Source organism: Balaenoptera acutorostrata, chromosome 4 (assembly GCF_949987535.1).
Source record: "Balaenoptera acutorostrata chromosome 4, mBalAcu1.1, whole genome shotgun sequence".
In the NCBI taxonomy this organism is placed as follows: domain Eukaryota; kingdom Metazoa; phylum Chordata; class Mammalia; order Artiodactyla; family Balaenopteridae; genus Balaenoptera; species Balaenoptera acutorostrata.
In genome coordinates, this window is record NC_080067.1 from 61,354,418 (window position 1) to 61,372,927 (window position 18,510).

At 40.5% G+C, this 18,510-nt stretch overlaps 1 long non-coding RNA gene across 1 annotated transcript in view; it reads left to right on the plus strand.

Moving 5' to 3' along the window:
• The window catches only part of LOC103007533 (uncharacterized), a 118,617-nt gene that overhangs the window by 95,378 nt on the left and 4,729 nt on the right, over positions 1–18,510 (plus strand). The window contains exon 2 of the long non-coding RNA XR_450258.3: positions 12,604–12,935. This is a non-coding gene — a long non-coding RNA (uncharacterized LOC103007533). The remainder of the gene's footprint in view (positions 1–12,603; positions 12,936–18,510) is intronic.

Genomic DNA, 18,510 nt, shown 5'->3' on the forward strand with positions numbered 1-18,510 from the left:
CTGGTAAACTGCGCTGTGAATTCTAGATGCTTTGGCTTCCTCACACTCAACATTTCTGTCTCCTCAACTCAGGGAGACAGTCAGTCTCCACTTGGATTCCCCTCCCTGTGCCAAGCATGAAAATTTTTTCTAAGTGCAAAGCTAAGGCAATCATAGTGCCAATCTTATTTGTTTCCTGTCTGTCAAGGATCACTGTCCTCTGTTGCCTGATGACCAAAGTTTTGTGAACCGTTGTTTCATATGAAGAAATGTTTATTTGTTTCAGGATAAATTCAGTTACAGTCATCCCCAGGAATGGGGGTGGGTGTTGGGATTGATTCCACACCCCATCCCCCCTTCCTGTGGATACCACAATCTGTGGATTCTCAAGTCTCCTATATAAAATGGTACATCCTTCCGTATACTTTAAATCATCTCTAGATTACTTCTAATACCTAATACAATGTAAATGCTAGGTAAATAGCTGTAAATACAGTGTAAATGCTATGTAAATAGTTACCTGTGTGCGGCAATTTCAAGTTTTGATTTTGGAACTTTCTGGAGTTTTTTTGCTGAATATTTTCTTTTTTTTAAAACACCCTTTCATTTATTTGTTTATTTATTTATTTATTTTTGGTTGCTTTGGGTCTCCGTTGCCGTGCACAGGCTTTCTCTAGTTGCCTCAAGCAGGGGTTAGTTACTCTTTGTTGCAGTGCATGGGCTTCTCATTGCGGTGGCTTCTCTTGTTGCGGAGCATGGGCTCTTGGGCGTGCGGGCTTTAGTAGTTGTGGCACGCGGGCTCAGTAGTTGTGGCATATGGGCTTAGTTGCTCCACGGCATGTAGGATCTTCCCGGACTAGAGATCGAACCCACGTCCCTTGCATTGGCAGGCGGATCTTAACCACTTTACCACCAGGGAAGTCCTTGCTGAATATTTTCAATCTGCAGTTGGTTAAATCTTTGAATGTGGAACTCACAGTTACAGGGCACCAACTATACTATTATTTTGTGTTGGCCAGAAACAGAAGTCTATTCAGAGTCATTTAAAATATTATTCTTGAAAGGAAAAGATGACCTTAATAGGACAAAGCCATTGGTAATATAATAGAATATATACATTTGAGGAATGTTTCATAGGTTCTCTGGGACTTGGTATCTAATGAAGCATGGGCAGTAAGGGAAAATTTCCAACCCTCATGATAATATGACTATGTGTGTGGCAGTTGCATTTTCTGAGTTTAGGAGCCCTGAAGGAAGAAGCGGGTTGGATGTAGGGTGGGGAAAATGAGTTCCTGTGAGTCATCCAGATGGAGATGAGCAGGAGGCTGGTAGAAATATGGATCTGGAGCTTAGGAAAGAGAGAGCATGGCTAGAACTATAGATTCTGGAGAAATCCTCAGAAAGACTAGTGCCCAACAGAAAAGAACTATTTCAAGTTTTGTGAATAGAAATTAAATGTGAATAATTTGGTAATGGATAAAATCATTCCACTGTAAAAGGATTTATTTATATCAACACTGGGTTCTGTTCACTGCAGTGTGTGTGTGTGTGTGTGTGTGTGTGTCTGTCTGTGTGCATTTTCTTTTTCCCTATTAGGTTGGCGGGAAACAGAAACTTCACCCTAAAGAATAATGTTTTGTAACATCCTATCATATAGACTAGCATCTCCAAGTCTACTTTAGAATTTGTAACAATAAGTAAAAAGAGTAGGCTAAATGATCTGCTTTTCTCCCAGTTTCTAAAATTCCATGTTTGTAGGCCAATATAACATATATCAAAAATTATATAGGAATACTGAAAAAAAAAAAGATTGTTAGGTACTTTGATATATCATGTAGCTCTTGAATTCACTGGAATTAAATGAATAAACGATACTATTATTAATATAAGTCTCATGGTATTTCAAAACTTGGCTCAAGTTGAAACTTTCAGTATGATAAATTTTTACTTTCAATATTATATATTTCTCCAGTCAGTGGTTTGGAACCTGTGTCAAAAGGATGAGAAAAAATAGGGTAAAACCTATTCATTTAAAATAGCAGTTCAGGGGCTTCCCTGGTGGCGCAGTGGTTGAGAATCCGCCTGCCAATGCAAGGGGCACGGGTTCGAGCCCTGGTCTGGGAGGATCCCACATGCCGCGGAGCAACTGGGCCCGTGAGCCACAATTACTGAGCCTGCGCGTCTGGAGCCTGTGCTCCGCAACAAGAGAGGCCGCGACAGTGAGAGGCCCGCGCACCGCGATGAAGAGTGGCCCCTGCTTGCCACAACTAGAGAAAGACCTCGCACAGAAACGAAGACCCAACACAGCCATAAATAAATTAATAAATTAATTTAAAAAAATAGCAGTTCAGCAATTTATATAGAAATTAGATATATTTAATTTAGATTGTATGAGAACTTGGATCAGTGTATTTCTTTTTTTAATTAAATTAATTAGTTAATTAATTAATTAATTAATTAATTAATTTTGGCTGTGTTGGGTCTTCGTTTCTGTGTGAGGGCTTTCTCTAGTTGCGGCAAGCGGGGGCCACTCCTCATCGCGGTGCGCGGGCCTCTCACTATCGCGGCCTCTCTTGTTGCGGAGCACAGGCTCCAGACGCGCAGGCTCAGTAGTTGTGGCTCACGGGCCTAGTTGCTCTGCGGCATGTGGGATCTTCCCAGACCAGGGCTCAAACCCGTGTCCCCTGCATTGGCAGGCAGATTCTCAACCACTGCACCACCAGGGAAGCCCCAGTGTATTTCTTTTATTAGAAGAAAAGTTCAGGACATAGTATCATACAGCTGTCAGGCCACACCAGTCAAGGATTATCTCATGTCAAGTCCACCCAGGTCATTTGGAAAATGAGCATTTTAAAGATAGTTTTGTATTTTCAGGGATGCGAAAAACTAAATATAGGAGGAAGGTCAGTAGTCAATGCTACCTAATATTCTTGCATTTTATTTAGCATGCAGTCCAGCTGACCTTCATTAGGCCATGCTCCCTCTCAAGTCACAATAGTCTGGGTGCTAATTAGGCAAGTTTAGTTATTTGAATGAAGATAGTAGCCTGCATATTGTTCCTTCAGCTCAGTGATATCTCCAGAGCTTATTTTTAAAGGTTAATTATACTTTTCTTAGGGAATGCCCTTTTCAAAGCAAGTTCATAATAAAGCTTAATTCTATTTCCTAATAATTCATTTATTATTTGGTTAAGAAAATCATGGGTTTGTCTCATACTCTTGCAGCAAACAAGCATCTCATGAAGTACTACATTGTGTGTGTGTGTGTGTGTGTGTGTGTGTGTGTGTGTGAGAGAGAGAGAGAGAGAGAGAGAGAGAGAGAGAGAGAAAGAGAGAGATAACTGAAGCCTCTTACTGAAATTTTAACAACTTAATTCACTTTGGATACAAATCATTCTAAAATGTACTACATAGTTTCTTGTCCTCTGGAACATGGCAAGGAAATTGAAAAAGGATAAATTCCCAATCTCCTGCTGCATAAAAACTGATTCCATTTTTTCATTTTCTCAAACTTTGTGCCATTTTCATGCAGAGTTGTACAATAGGAATTATTTAAAATACATTTGATATAACCTAATAATCTCAGGGTAGTTCAAGATGTTTAATATGAACACCGTGTTTCAATAAGGCTTCTGATTTTTATTTCAATAACATTATTACACAGGAAACACTGCAAACATTGGATTTTAATTCCAACAAGGCGTTTGACAAGTCTCTTAAGATATCCTTTTGGGCAAAATGGAGAAATGTTAGTAAGACCAGGGTTAATTTAGGTGTATTTGTGACTGAAGAAATGACCACAGGAGTTTCAAAAAAATTAAAATAACATTGTGTGCTATTCCCTTATTAAAAAAGTAATATGTGTTATCTGTAGACATTTTGGAAAATACAACCAAGTACAAGGAAGAAAATGAAAACCACAAACAACACCAAATCCAAATGCACATTTAGCCACTCTCCACACTTTGGTATATGTGTTAATATAACATGAAATCATGCCATAATCTTCTGGGAAAATTTTTTTCTACTTAGTACATCTTGAGCATGTTTCCATGTCACTATTCTCTCTTAACATCATTTGAAACAAATGCATGGTATTTTATCAGGTGGAGATACTTAAATACATTTACCAGATCCTCTGTTGTTTCCAATATTTTTGTTGTTAAAGTCAGGACAACATATTGAACTTTTCAAAGACCCTTTTAGGGTCTATTAAGTTGATTAAATGATTTTTCTCCGTTAACTTTTTGTCGTGGTGAAGTATTTTAAATTTCAAATCATTTTTGCATTTCTGGAAACTCCCTTATTTGGTCGTGGTGTTTATTTTTATTTCATTTTAGTTACGAAAATTTTCAAAGAAACTTCAAAGTGTAGAGAATAACATAACGAATCCTCATATAATCTATACCCAAATTCCATAATTATCAACATTCTTGACTCAACTATTCTCTCCTTCCCTTTTTGGTGGAATGTTTTAAAGCAAACTCTAAGACAATCTATCATTTTACCCGTAAATACTATAATGTGGCTGTCTAACAGATAAGGACTTTAAAAAAATGCAAGTTCAATGTCATTATGATATCTAACAAAAGTACCAATTAATACTGTTTTCTTAGAGACATCTAATAACCTGTCCAAGTTCAGTTTTCTCCAATTGCCACAAATATTGAGCTTTTTCTAATCATTGGTTTAAGAAGTCTCTTAATCAGCAAGATCTCTTCCTTTCTTTTTATGTTTTTCATGCTTTGTTAAAGAAATGGGGTCATTGTTGACCTCCTTCATTCAAGATTCAATTGACTGCATCCTGTGGTTGTAAACAGTCTCCTTTCCCTCGAATTTCCTACAACCGGTAGTTAGACCTACAGGCTTGATTAGACTCAAGTTCAAATTTTAAGCAAGAATATGTCAGAGGTGATGCTGTACCCTTGATTTTGTACCACATTAGGAGGCACATGCAACTTGGTTGTCCTATGTTTAGTGATTGATCAGTGGTTTCAGGTGTTGCAATCTGTTCCCTCTATTATAAAGGTCCCCATCGTTTGTGGATCCTTTCAATCCAGTGCTAGATTTGATTGACCACTATTTTATTTAGGCTTTTTTATTGACAGTTCATAAGTGAGCTAGTTCTCTTGATTTCTTTCTGTGCATTATCTTTGACAGGTACAGGCCACGGATCAAAGAGTAGGTAATCCAAAGAGGATGGTGCTTTGAAGTCAGGCACCCTGGTTTCCATCTCAGAAGGCTCTAATCACCTGTGTGAGATAGGCCCAGAACTCCAAAGCCTGAGGGAGAAACTGGCAAGAATATGATCAGAACCAAATTGGAAGTCTGTCCCGAGAAAAGGGAACATAATTTAGAGTGATCTCCAGTGTTCAGGCAGCATTTCAGTCTCCTGCGAGTCCCTGGGGTCTTGATTTCCAGATCTAGTTAGTGTTGAGAGACTCTGAGGGGAACCATGCAGCGGAGCCAACTCCAGCCTGGCTAGGATAGCCCTCCTCATATACATAAATATAAAAGGGCATTTCATTCTTTCTAAATAACAAACAATCATTTTGAATGGGTGTTATTTCAGGACTTCAACTATTCACCATTTTATTCTCTCCGTGTTTTGTTTGAGGTTTTTTTTTTTTTTTTCCTTTGCTGGTAACACTTTAAGAAATATTTCTCATTGGGCTTCCCTGGTGGCACAGTGGTTAAGAATCCACCTGCTAATGCTGGGGACATGGGTTCAATTCCTGGTCTGGGAAGATCCCACATGCTGCATGGCAGCTAAGCCTGTGCGCCACAACTACTGAGCCTGCACTCTACAGCCCACGAGCCACAACTACTGAGCACAAGCCACAACTTCTGAGCCCGTGAGCCACAACTACTGAAGTGCCTAGAGCCCGTGCTCTGCAGCAAGAGAAGCCACTGCAGTGAGAAGCTTGCGCACCGCCACAAAGAGTAGCCCCTGCTCGCCGCAACTGGAGAAAGCCTGCACACAGCAACGAAGACCCAACACAGCCAAAACTAAAATAAATAAAAATAAATAAATAAAAAAAAAAGAAGTCAGCCTTCTGGCAATGAGAAATATTTCCTTTTTAAAAAATTAATTAATTAATTTTTGGCTGCGTTGGGTCTTTGTTGCTGCCCGTGGGCTTTCTCTAGTTGTGGCGAGCGGGGACTACTCTTCATTGTGGTGCGTGGGCTTCTCATTGCGGTGGCTTCTCTTATTGCGGAGCACGGGCTCTAGGCACGCAGGCTTCAGTAGTTGTGGCATGCAGGCTCTAGAGCGCAGGCTCAGTAGTTGTGGCGCACGGGCTTAGTTCCTCCACGGCATGTGGGATCTTCCCGGACTAGGGCTCGAACCCGTGTCCCCTGCATTGGCAGGTGGATTCTTTTTTTTTTTTAAATTAATTAATTTATTTGTTTATTTTTGGCTGTGTTGGGTCTTCGTTTCTGTGAGGGCTTTCTGTAGTTGCGGCAAGCGGGGGCCACTCTTCATCGCAGTGCGCGGGCCTCTCACCATCGTGGCCTCTCTTGTTGCGGAGCACAGGCTCCAGACGCGCAGGCTCAGTAGTTGTGGCTCACGGGCCTAGTTGCTCCGTGGCATGTGGGATCTTCCCAGACCAGGGCACGAACCCATGTCCCCTGCATTAGCAGGCAGATTCTCAACCACTGCGCCACCAGGGAAGCCCCGGCAGGTGGATTCTTTTATTTTTAATAAATATTTTTTAGGTTACAAATACAAATTGACTCTTTTTTTTAAAAAAATTTTATTTATTTATTTATTTATTTATTGTTGGCTGTGTTGGGTCTTCGTTTCTGTGCGAGGGCTTTCTCTAGTTGTGGCAAGCGGGGGCCACTCTTCATCATGGTGTGCGGGCCTCTCACCATCGTGGCCTCTCTTGTTGCGGAGCACAGGCTCCAGATGCGCAGGCTCAGCAATTGTGGCTCACGGGCCTAGTTGCTCCACGGCATGTGGGATCTTCCCAGACCAGGGCTCGAACCCGTGTTCCCTGCATTGGTAGGCAGATTCTCAACCACTGCGCCACCAAGGAAGCCCCTGGCAGGTGGATTCTTAACCACTGCGCCATGAGGGAAGCCTGAAGGCTGACTTCTTGATAGGAAAGACATTATATTTTGCACACACACATGTGTGGGCGCATATAATCATGTACTTGAGGTGATCTTAGCAGTTGATATCCTAAGGCTTAAAGGAAGGGAGATGAGAGATGGCTTTCAGAGGCAAGGTCTTTGGGGCTACAGGACACATCAAATCAGCAGGAAGCCCTTTCCTCTATGTTCCCCTTCCTTCCTCTTGTTCTTGGCCTGGGGCCCCTGGCTTCTTTAGCATTCCTTTTCCTATTGCTAAAATCTTGAAACTTTAGCTAATGTGCTTTAACAATGTTCTGAACCAACCTCTGCCAACAATTTCATTCTGAATATCCAGGCAGGTTCATTACTGAGGTTAAGACCTAGTTTCCAAGCATGCCTCCTTTGTTCAATATTACTTGATCATCATTCATTGAACCCTCTTGTGCCAGGCACTGGCTAATGCTGGGCATACACCAAGATGAATAGATGTGTTTCCTGCCTTCCAGCAAAGAGACAGATCTAAGCAAATAATTACAACAGATGTGGAAGTGGAAGTATGGAGAAGGAGAAACTAATTATCTCTGGAGGAGGTGATATTTCTCTTAGGTTCCAGTGATTTTTCTGGTCTTCCCAAACCTCAAATCTCCACTCTCAGTGGGGCAACCTAATCTGTTCCTCTGGTTTGGAGCAGGAAGAAGATCTAGGTAAAGTACCTCTAGAAAGACTAGCCACCTAGGAAAAGCAGTATCCTTTCTCAATATTCCTGTGCTCTTTCCTCATTAAAAAAAATCTTCCTTCTTAGACCTCATCTGTAGGCCAATGGCCAAAACAGCTGTTCTCATAATAAGCAACAGTTCACATTCAAAATGGTGGCCTTGTCCCTTTTTTAAATATTTGAAAACAGCTAGATTTTTTTTCTCCTCTTCACTCTTTTTTCTGTAGCCTGACAACTACTAAAGCTGTGTGACTAGTAACATGACAAGTTAGAGAAGGGTCAGAGCCTCCTTTAAAATAAGAGCCCATTGGAAATATGCTAAGAGGAGGCCCATGATGGCAGTGTGAACGATCATATTATCTTGATCTTGCCCATCTTATTATCTTGCTTGTTACCCATCTGCAGAATCAAGGATGACACTAAACTCAAGTCCCGGTCTCCCAGTACAATGGGAAGTTGCCATCTCCACCTCTGTGGGATGAACTTATTAAGTAATGGAAAAGAAAGCGTATTACTGAGAAGTTTTCCATTGCTTGTTTATCCACAATAGGAATTCCAATATCCATGGTCGTGGGAGCCCTCACTTTATCCTAGAGGCTCCCTTTCACCTTGCTTTTCAAAGGAGCTTCCACGTGGAAACTATGTCATGTCCTTATGTACAGGTGCTGATTGGGGGTGGGTCACAGAAATAAAATGGAAAGCAAAGGAGGAACACCTCATTGCTCTGCTCACTGTTTGATTTTGAAAATACCTCAGTTGTACAGAACTTTTAGGAAGTCTGTAAATGTTGTCACATTCCCAAGGAAGAGTGTTTTTTTCTCAGGAGCCAGTCCTTTAAAAATTTTCTTCCAAGTAGCATTAGCACACATGTCTGCCCAAATCACTGTTCTCATCATGACATTTGATAGAACTAGGAAGTTCACATTTCAGTCTAAAGATTGACCCACATGACCCCTCCACCAAAAGACAGGAAGTGGCTCACTGTGTTTTTATAGCACATGATCTGAGAAGTGGAAAGCATTCTGTGTAATGGGCACATGCTGAGACTGCAATTTTTGAAAAAAGTCATTTTGACTTCCTGACAATCACATTTAAACAGTGGTTTTTAGTCTCTGTTCTCAGCACTCTAGGAGGGTATATGTATCCTGTTTCTGTGTTTGGGGAAGAAGACTAGAAGCTGGGTAAAATGCCACTTGGTAGACTGACATACAGTTATGTGATCCCAAGGGAAAATGAGGGTTCACACTATCCAGGGATAGAAAGAGGTCAAATTCTGGAGGAAGTTTAATTCTTTAAAACTCAGAATAATAAAAGATGTTTATAAATATTAAATATTTTCATTTTGGCTTCTGTTTAAACATTTTTTATTATCAACTTTTAATTTATATTGTAGTATCTGTCAGGGTCTAGTTAGGAAAACAGAAACCACAGTAGGTATTTTAAACAGAGGGGATTCAATACAAGGGATTAATAGCCTGAAAGAAAGGAAAAGGATGGTAAGCTAACCCAGAGATCAGTAAATCAGAAGTAGCTACCACCCCTAGGGCTAGGAGAACAAAAAAAACAAAGGTGGAGAGAGCAGAAGTGGGGACCAGAGGTGAGGAGCAGCTGCCTCAGCTCGGAGTGTGGTGGGAGAGGCCACGGCTTAGCGGTGCTGAGTTGGCTGATAGGGGGCCATGCAGCTGTGCTCAGACCTCTGCGGGGGTGCCTCACAGCTAGTGCTGGGGCTCCTGGGACTTCTGAGAGGGCAGCATGGCTGTGTCTAGCCCCTGCGGGGGTTCTGCACGGCTGTCCTGGGGTGCCAAAAGATGCGAGAGTCTTTGCTGCCTATTTGTGCTGGAGAAATGCTGACAGCTGCTGGAGGTGGGAAAAATCTCCTGTCTTCTCCTCCCGTTCAGTCTCCCCACATAATTCCTCTCACTGGCAGAATCTAACTGGAACATGCCGCAAAAAGATTCTTAGAAATGTGGTCCTTATATCACCAGCCCCAGAGTCACAGGGCACAATGTAGAAAGGTGAGAGACAGTACATGAATAAAGGATCACAGATCCCCCCACCCTTTGGCTACCAATTCCCCACACACTCTCTTCTACCTATTTTAAAACTTCTATACGACAATAACAACGTCATGCTTCTGCCTAGTAAGTTAAAACTTCCCTTTGTAAATACATACTTTCACCTTCTTACCCCCCAAAACGGAGACACAAATCTCTAATGCTCTTCATATCCATCTTCAAGTGATGTTCATTATCTTTTTTTTTTCATTAAAGACTATTATAAATTGAATTGTCACCAACACTTTTTATATAAAATAATAGGGAGTTAGGAGAAAGAAAACGAATGGAAACAAGTGAGGAAGAAACAATTCACATCTGCTACTTTATTTCTGGAACTGGTCACAAAGCCACAGATGATATTTATAAATTCCTTTTTCTATCACCCATTCTATATTTCCTTTGCCTTCAGCCAGCTGGTCAGTGTTCTTTACCTGATGAGGTGACCCATACCCTCATTCTTCAATGGTCTAAATTAGTTTTCGGTCTAAGGCATCTAAGAGATGCCTTAGAGAGTCTTCTCAGTTCTAGACCTCATCAGATCACTGATAACCAGATCACAATTGGTGATGGGACCTCCGTGTTGTTGGGCCCCTATGCAACCCCCGTTCCTGATGCTATGTCTTGTGTACGTGAACCTATCGACTAAGTACCTGGGTGTTTGGAGAAAGAAACTGACAGACATCCATTGAATAGGCTTTCTTTTCTACCTGATTATCGAGAGCTTCGTCTATAGCATATGACTTTGTGAGCAGTCACGTAACACTGAACATTCACATAAATATCCTCATGCTCTGTGCCAGTTTAAGAGGTCCATCTACATACTGCCTTGCAGACAATCTTTCCATCCTTTCTTTCCAAATCCACGATGATCCAGCCAAACCATTAGTCATTACCCATGAAGCAGTGTAGGTCTGTCCATATTTTGGGCCATCTCTCAGTCCAGTCTAAGTGGGCATTGCGATATATTGCTTAAAGATTTTCCTACTGAGAGCATTTCCCTTCTCCAGTGTTTTTGTTTGTTTTGTTTTTTCAAGCACACTCCCAATTGTGGCTATAGTGCTCTATTCCTAGTTTGCCAGTATAATGAGAAAAAAGTCTGTAAACCAGACCCTCCTCAGTCATTTTTTTCACAGGCAGATCTCCATAAAAACCTAGCAGTGGAGGAAAGAAGGATGGCAGCGCAGCAGAAGAAAGTGCCATAAAAGCCTGAGCTATCCACACTTGTGACTTTATTGTTCCTTTGGGATCTGTTTGAGCCTGATTTCACACATACCGTTTCCACTGGGGGATGAAGTGTTGCTGTACATGCTTAATTTTGTGACCTAATGAATCAGATAATACCCAGTCAGTTATGGGCAGCTCAAGTCACAGGGCCGGGGGTTCATTCTCTATCAGGTCCAATAGCAAGGCAGAGAAGTTTCTCAAAAGAACAATTATCTGGAAGAGAGGGCACCTCTTTACTTCAAACCCTCAGGGTGTGCGCCGTGGTTATCCTTTGGGGGTCTGCCGTGGGCTCCGTACAGGATCCCTATTTACCATGGAAACATCAAGTGCTACTGGATCTGCTGGGTCATAAGGCCCATGTAGCAGTATAGCTTGTGCAGGATTAGTCTACAGTCTACATCCTGGACTAGTTGCAAAGCCTTCTTTTACTTGGTCACCACGCATATCTGGCTGCATTGTGGTTTATACACCAAATTGGTCAGAGGACCACACTCACATGTGCCGTATGTTGTCTCCAAAATACAGAGGGCCATCACATGATCAAAATTATTCTTGGTTATAGTTGGTGCAAGGTGCAACAACTTTCCTTTCACTTTGGAGGGAATATCCTAGTATGATCCAAAATACTGGACTCCTAGAAACCTCATCTAGGTGGCGGACTCCTAGCTTTCAAGGGTTGTTACTTCTCCCCTTTGGTAAGTGTGTGTCTTAGGCATCTAATGTAGTACGTACTACTATTAGTCATCAGTTTCAAACATCATGATGTTCGCTATGCAGTGAACCAGTTTGATCTCTTGTGGGATCAAGGTCCCTGCAGATGAGATTATGCCCAGAGACTTAACATAGCCCTAAGGCAAGATGGTGAAGGCGTTCTTTGGTAGCGCTTTCATTTTTAAATTGATATAAAGTAAAAAGCACTTGTTAGATTAACAGCTGCCCAAATATAGGGCCATCATATAGAAGTTTGGATTTGAGCATGAGAGATGGGAAAATAATTGGAATAAAGTTCTTCACGATTAGTAGAATGTAGGAATATGTGATATGCAATGTAGTAGTTGGGGGCAGGCATGGAAGAAAATTTAAAAAATATATCAAGATATGATTACTGGGTTTTCATTTAAAAAGGACAACATTATATAACTTTTGTGCCATTCTTTGCTCATTGTAAAACACCATCACATCTTTGACAGTGTTTGAGGATGACATAGAAGATATATGAAATGCTAATGGAATACAGACTCTATAAATAATGCAAAGTCATTGATGTTTACTTTAGTCCTCATAATGGGCTTGTACATAAAATAGTCAGCCTACAGTGTATTCCCATTGTGTAGATAAGGAAACTGAGGCTTTCTGTTTTAAGGTAGCTTATCTGAGTACTCACAGCTGATCAGCAATAGAGTTTCAAATCAAAACCAGCTCTATGGCTTGATGTGTTGATATAGGTGATATTGTTAGGATATGTGCATATGTTTGTATAATTGAAATGTCAATTTACATATTCTTGTTTTATTTTCTCTCCTCCTTTCCTCCTCCCCAAACCCTATCCTAGGAGTGATAGAAGCAGAGAGAAAGAGAAACTCGTTAAGACTGCGAAAGAATGGTGGTCTTTGGTTTGTTCTTCACGTAGCAGAGACCCATGCCCAGCTCCCTTGAAGCACCCTGGGGAAGAACTTGGAGAGGAAAGACTGTGTGGTGCCCCTAGACAGACTGGACTTTAGACTCTGGGCCTTTCAGCGCTGGCAGAGTGTTCTGTGCAAGCTTGGCAGGAATCAGCAGAGCTGCCTGAACTTAAGGGAGTGCGAGAGCTCGGACACTGAGCCCACGGATGGTGACTGGTGTGGACTGAAGACAGGAGGGCTTCATCCAACTGACGTGACCTAGGTAAGTTCTCAGGGGCTTTCTCACAGCACTGAGAGGCCCAGTGAGATGAGGACTTATCTTCAGATCTATTTTGATTTAGGAACAAAATGAAGTATTGTGACATTTCACATAAACCCTTTGGTATGGACTGAGAAAGTCATACCTCCTACTTGTATATTTGTTTTGGGGGCACAGAAGGCAAAAGCAGGGCAGCAGTAAGGATGGAACTGTGATTCTGGGTATGAGAGAGCTTGAAAATTTGCTTCATATCACCAGGGGATTAAAGGGAAAAGAATGGCCTTCTGTGCACCTTAATATCACTCTCAACCCAACGTGTTTTCGGTTTATTATTTGTATGTGCCAGCGGCTGATTCACTTAGCTGTTTGGAAGAGAGTGCTAATGAGGCCAAGGTCAGGGTTCTCATTTCCATACAGGCAAATACACTTAGTGAAAGAGAGCCTCAGCTCCAGTCACCACAGATTAAATCCCTAACCTGCACCAACTGCTTTACAGATATATGTGCTGGGTTATGGGAGGTCAGGTGAGAGGGTGTGAATGAGTCAGCATAAAGCCTCACCACCTCCAAGGGCAATAACTCAAAACAGACGTCTTTTACATATCCCTGAAATCTGTGTGAGTGCTTATGAAGGAGCCGCCTGAACTAATTCACAAAAAAGGAATATATCAAACCAAGTTCCTCTGGTTTCTGAATAGAGTCTGATAGGGCAAAAGCTCTATCATTAGTTGGTTTAGTGCCATATCTGATCTGCACTAAACATTTTACTTGTATACATATTGTGGTGTAATTTACAAAAATAATAGAGATTTTAAGAAACATGTTAAAAATTCTGTAATATGAAGATGAGGATCTTAAGATTCCATTTTAAATAAAAATTCTGTGAAGGAATCCATGATTAGAAGATATGCAGTATTCATAAGGCTTTTTTTCTATTATTGTGGTATAATTTACGTACAATGCAGTAATCTTAAGGGCTTAGTGCAGTGAATTTTGACAATTGTATATATCCGTGTAATCACCACTGAAAACAAGATATTAGAACATTTCATCATCCCAGAAAGTTCCTTTCTGCTCTTTCCCAGTCAGTTCCTCTTCTACTTTCCAAGGTGACCACTGTTCTGTCACATATATTATTTTTGCCTTTTCTTGAACTTCGTATAGATGTAATCAATCAGTATGAACTTTTTTGTGTCTGGCATTTTTCACTCAACATAATGTTTTTGAGGTTCATGCATGTCGTTACGTTGTATCAGAAGTTTATTTCTTTTTATTTTAGTATAAAGTTATTAGAATTTGTCCATCAACCTGTTGATGAATATTTGGGTTGTTTCTTGTTTTCAACTATTAGGACTAAGGCTGCTATAAACATTTTTCCAAAATTATTAAAATTCATGTTTAAATTCCCATTTTTCATGCTAAATCTCTGAGAACAGAGAAAGTTCTTTATAGTAACTGCTACAAACTCTTTTCTAGTTCCTTCACTTTGCTTTGATTTTCTTTAATTTTTATCAAGATCCAGGAGTTTAAAAAAGCTAAGTTCTCCCAAGTGACGCATAAGTTATAGGTATAGTACCGAGAAGGACAAAACAAAAAAGCAGGTTCCCTGCACCCAGGTGGGCATCAACTTCAACTTCCTGCCTAGTTAAATCAAACATGTATTTTTTTCCATTCTGCTTTCCAAAGCCTCTCCTATTTGTCAACATGAATTCATTCAGTCTGTTTGTTTGTTTATTCAACCAAAGTGTGTCAGACTCTTATTATGTATTTGTTGGGCTTGTGCTGGGCTCTGCATTCATTACGGCAAGGGTTACGTTTGGATCAGAACCCAGACAATAATGTTTGGTGTGCCTAGCACAATGTCAAGCATGTAATGGAAACTAAATGTGTGTTTTTGAATGAATGAAGGAACTCCCAGTTTAGTGTGGAGATTGACCGGAATACAAATAAACTGGTATAGTAGAAGTATGGAGAGAGTACTGTGGAAATATCAAGATCATAAATATATGTTCTTCTTTTTACCTGAGCGCATTTGATCATATTGCTCTATGAACACTTTCTCTGTTGGACTGTAATTTGTCTATTCATGGCTTTCTCCCCCATTTCAGGGCAGAACAGAGACTGTTTCCTATTAGTCTTGGTATCTCTAGCACTCAGTCCATGGCCTGGCACTCAGAAGGGAGTGACTAACTCTGTTTAGGTTTGCCAAAAAAAATTAATCAGGAAAAGGGACATTTGAGATGGGCCTTGGAGAGGAGATCCTGGTGGTAGAGGGTGGTGAGGGATGGTATTGCAAACAATAAGAAACGGTGGTCCTTTGGGTACTAATTTTTTTCTCTCTTGGAAAATGGTCCCATTTAATTTCCTGAATCACCATCATGATTTTGAATCCCTTTTAGCAATTCAATTTTTTTTAATTAATTAATTTATTTATTTGTTTTTGGCTGTGTTGTGTCTTCGTTTCTGTGCGAGGGCTTTTTCTCTAGCTGCGGCGAGTAGGGGCCACTCTTCATCGCGGTGCGCGGGCCTCTCACTATCGCGGCCTCTCTTGTTGCGGAGCACAGGCTCCAGACGCACAGGCTCAGTAGGTGTGGCTCACGGGCCCAGCTGCTCCGCGGCACGTGGGATCTTCCCAGACCAGGGCTCGAACCCGTGTCCCCTGCATTGGCAGGCAGATTCTCAACCACTGCGCCACCAGGGAAGCCCAGCAATTCAGTTTTTAATTAACTTTTTAAAAGCCCTTACTACATACACATCTACATAGCAAAATGGTCCCGAGCCAAGATTTTTTTCTTACTTAAGATTATATTCTTGTCATTTCTTTGAACAATTATTCTGTTGAATGTCTTGAACACAAAAGAATATGACAAAAACAAAATAGTTGCCTAACATTTCAACAAAGGTTTTTATCCTGAACAGAATGAATAAAGGGAATTGTTATTATTATGATTTTTAGCCATTTCAGGTAGAAAAATGATCTATTTTTCAAATAATTTAAAAAATTAAATGGTATCTTCCTCATAACTGATGATGAAATCCAGCTAATGTAATTTATTGTTGAGGTGTATGCATCCCATTGGTTTAAAGAGAATATTAACAAAGAAAGTAGAATCTCTTTATTTCATTTATTATACAGGTGGAAACTGTGCATAAGGATTCAGGAAGAGTATTTTAGCATTGTTTTTTTTTTCCTTTATGCTTACAGGCTTTGAGTAAATTGCATAGGAAACTTCTCTGATTGAATGTTGGAGGTCATCTTTTAGTAAGCATGGCACAGAATGATTCTAGGCATTATGAATTCTAGGATGTAAATTACAGGAGCTTTGAAGACAGGAATGATTCTCCTAGGTAATTCATTGCACAAGGAGCAGAGTGGAAGTGTCCTCATTTATGTTTTATTTTGGAGAAGATCATCCTCTCAATTCTTTCTTTTCCTACTTTGCTTTCGCAGATTTTGACATAAAAGAAATCTTATATTCTATGTAGATATAACGTGGAAGTCTAATATTTCAGAATTTAGAATAAAACTTTCTTTCAGTGCTTTTAATGTGATCTTAAAGCATTTAAGAAGCATTAATTAAGCTTTAGAAAGCAACTCTAAGATGATTCGATCAATTCAAAAACAGTCATAAAGTCTGTACTCAGCTTTCAATTACTGTATGTCCCAGTGGAGAAAAAGCACAGTTAATACAAACCACAGATAATACCCGAAACACTTCTACTCAATGAACAATGGCACAGATATTTTTAAAAATGCAGCTAGTCCAAAATCCTTTCTTTTTGATCTTAGAATGAGTTACATGATTTTTTAAATGAAATCATATGAAAATATACTATCATAGTTATGCTTTAATTAAATGAAGTCTACAGTGAATTCAGTCTCCTTGTATATATGCTGATTACTGGAAGGAAGAAATGTCTATGTGTCAGGCTGTTGGTCAGAAGTGGTCCAGAGATGTGTGTTTTTGCCTGTCTACAGTCTGCAAAGTGAAATCACCTGCATAAGGTTGTATTTCATATTACTTTAGAGACAGAAGAGTTCTCCCCTTAGATAAACCACATCAGCATGAGACCAGCTCATCTGATAGGTAAAAATGAGGCCTACTATAGTGACAAATGACTTTCTAGCGATGGTTAATAATGTTATTATTTACAATAGAGAGGAGAGAGAGAGGGAACTAAATTTTTCACAATTAAAGAACATTTGAGTAAATTATGGCCCATCAACCTCATGCCATTCAACTACCACTGAAAAATTATAACTAGATGGCAACAGTCTCAACTGAGACATCTCTTCTTCTAGGCTGTGTCTTTCTCTGTTTCCCATATCTGGGTTCCATGCCTCTTCTGCATTCTACCTTTGAGACTGCATATGGCCTATTGTATGCATATGCTTCATTGTATTTCCTCTGAGAGATCCTAGCTCTTTGACAGCTGGGACCATGGCAATATTATTTATCATTTAATTTCCAGATCCTAGCCAAGTATCTGGCCCATGATTATGATTTACTAAATACTAATTTCAGTCAAATAGAATGTTGTTCATATACAAAAAAGGAAAATCAAAAATAAATGTATTCACAGCTTCAAACACAGTCACCTACTCTCAGGCTTTCTCCTTTCTCTACCCACCCCCTTCAACATTTAGCCCTGACTCTTTCCGAGTTGGTTTCCTCGCTTGTTATCCAAGCACCAGAGTGAATGACTTAAGAGTGGCAAGATGCTGGGCTGTCACAGATAAGGTACAAAATATACATGGCATTTAGATGTAGTAGTTTTGATGGAGAAGCAACTTTTTTTTTTTTAACATCTTTATTGGAGTATAATTGCTTTACAGTGGTGTGTTAGTTTCTGCTTTATAACAAAGTGAATCATCTATACATATACATATATCCCCATATCTCCTCCCTCTTGTGTCTCCCTCCCACCCTCCCTATCCCACCCCTCTAGGTGGTCACAGAGCACAGAGCTGATCTCCCTGTGCTATGCAGCTGCTTCCCACTAGCTATCTACTTTACATTTGGTAGTGTGTATATGTCCATGCCACTCTCTCATTTTGTCCCAGCTTACCCTTCCCCCTCCCCGTGTCCTCAAGTGAAGCAACTTTTTGATATTAAAAAATAAAACACTAAACTTTCAGCTTTCAAAAAGAATCAGTGAATGTGCTCAACAGACATTGTCATCCCACAGCTGAGCCTCACCCCAAACCTAAGCAAATCAAACTTCCTCAGTGACCTTAGAGAGTGACACAGGCAACAAGGTTAGTGGTTGAGCTAGGGCCCAAGTTGCCTGACCCCTACAGCAGTGCCTTCTGAGTGCTCCATTGTCTTAATCAGTTCCAGCTGCCACAACATGTGACCATAGACTAAGTGACTTAAACAACAGGCATTTATTACTCATGGTTTTGACAGTTCTGGAGGCTGAGAAGTCCAAGATCATGGTGCTAGCAGGATCGGTGTCTGGTGAGCGTCTCCTTCCTGAATTGCAGACAGACACCTTTTCACTGTATCAGAGAGAGACAGAGAGAAGGAGAGAGAGACAGAGAACTCCATCATGGGGACTCCACCCTCACGACCTCA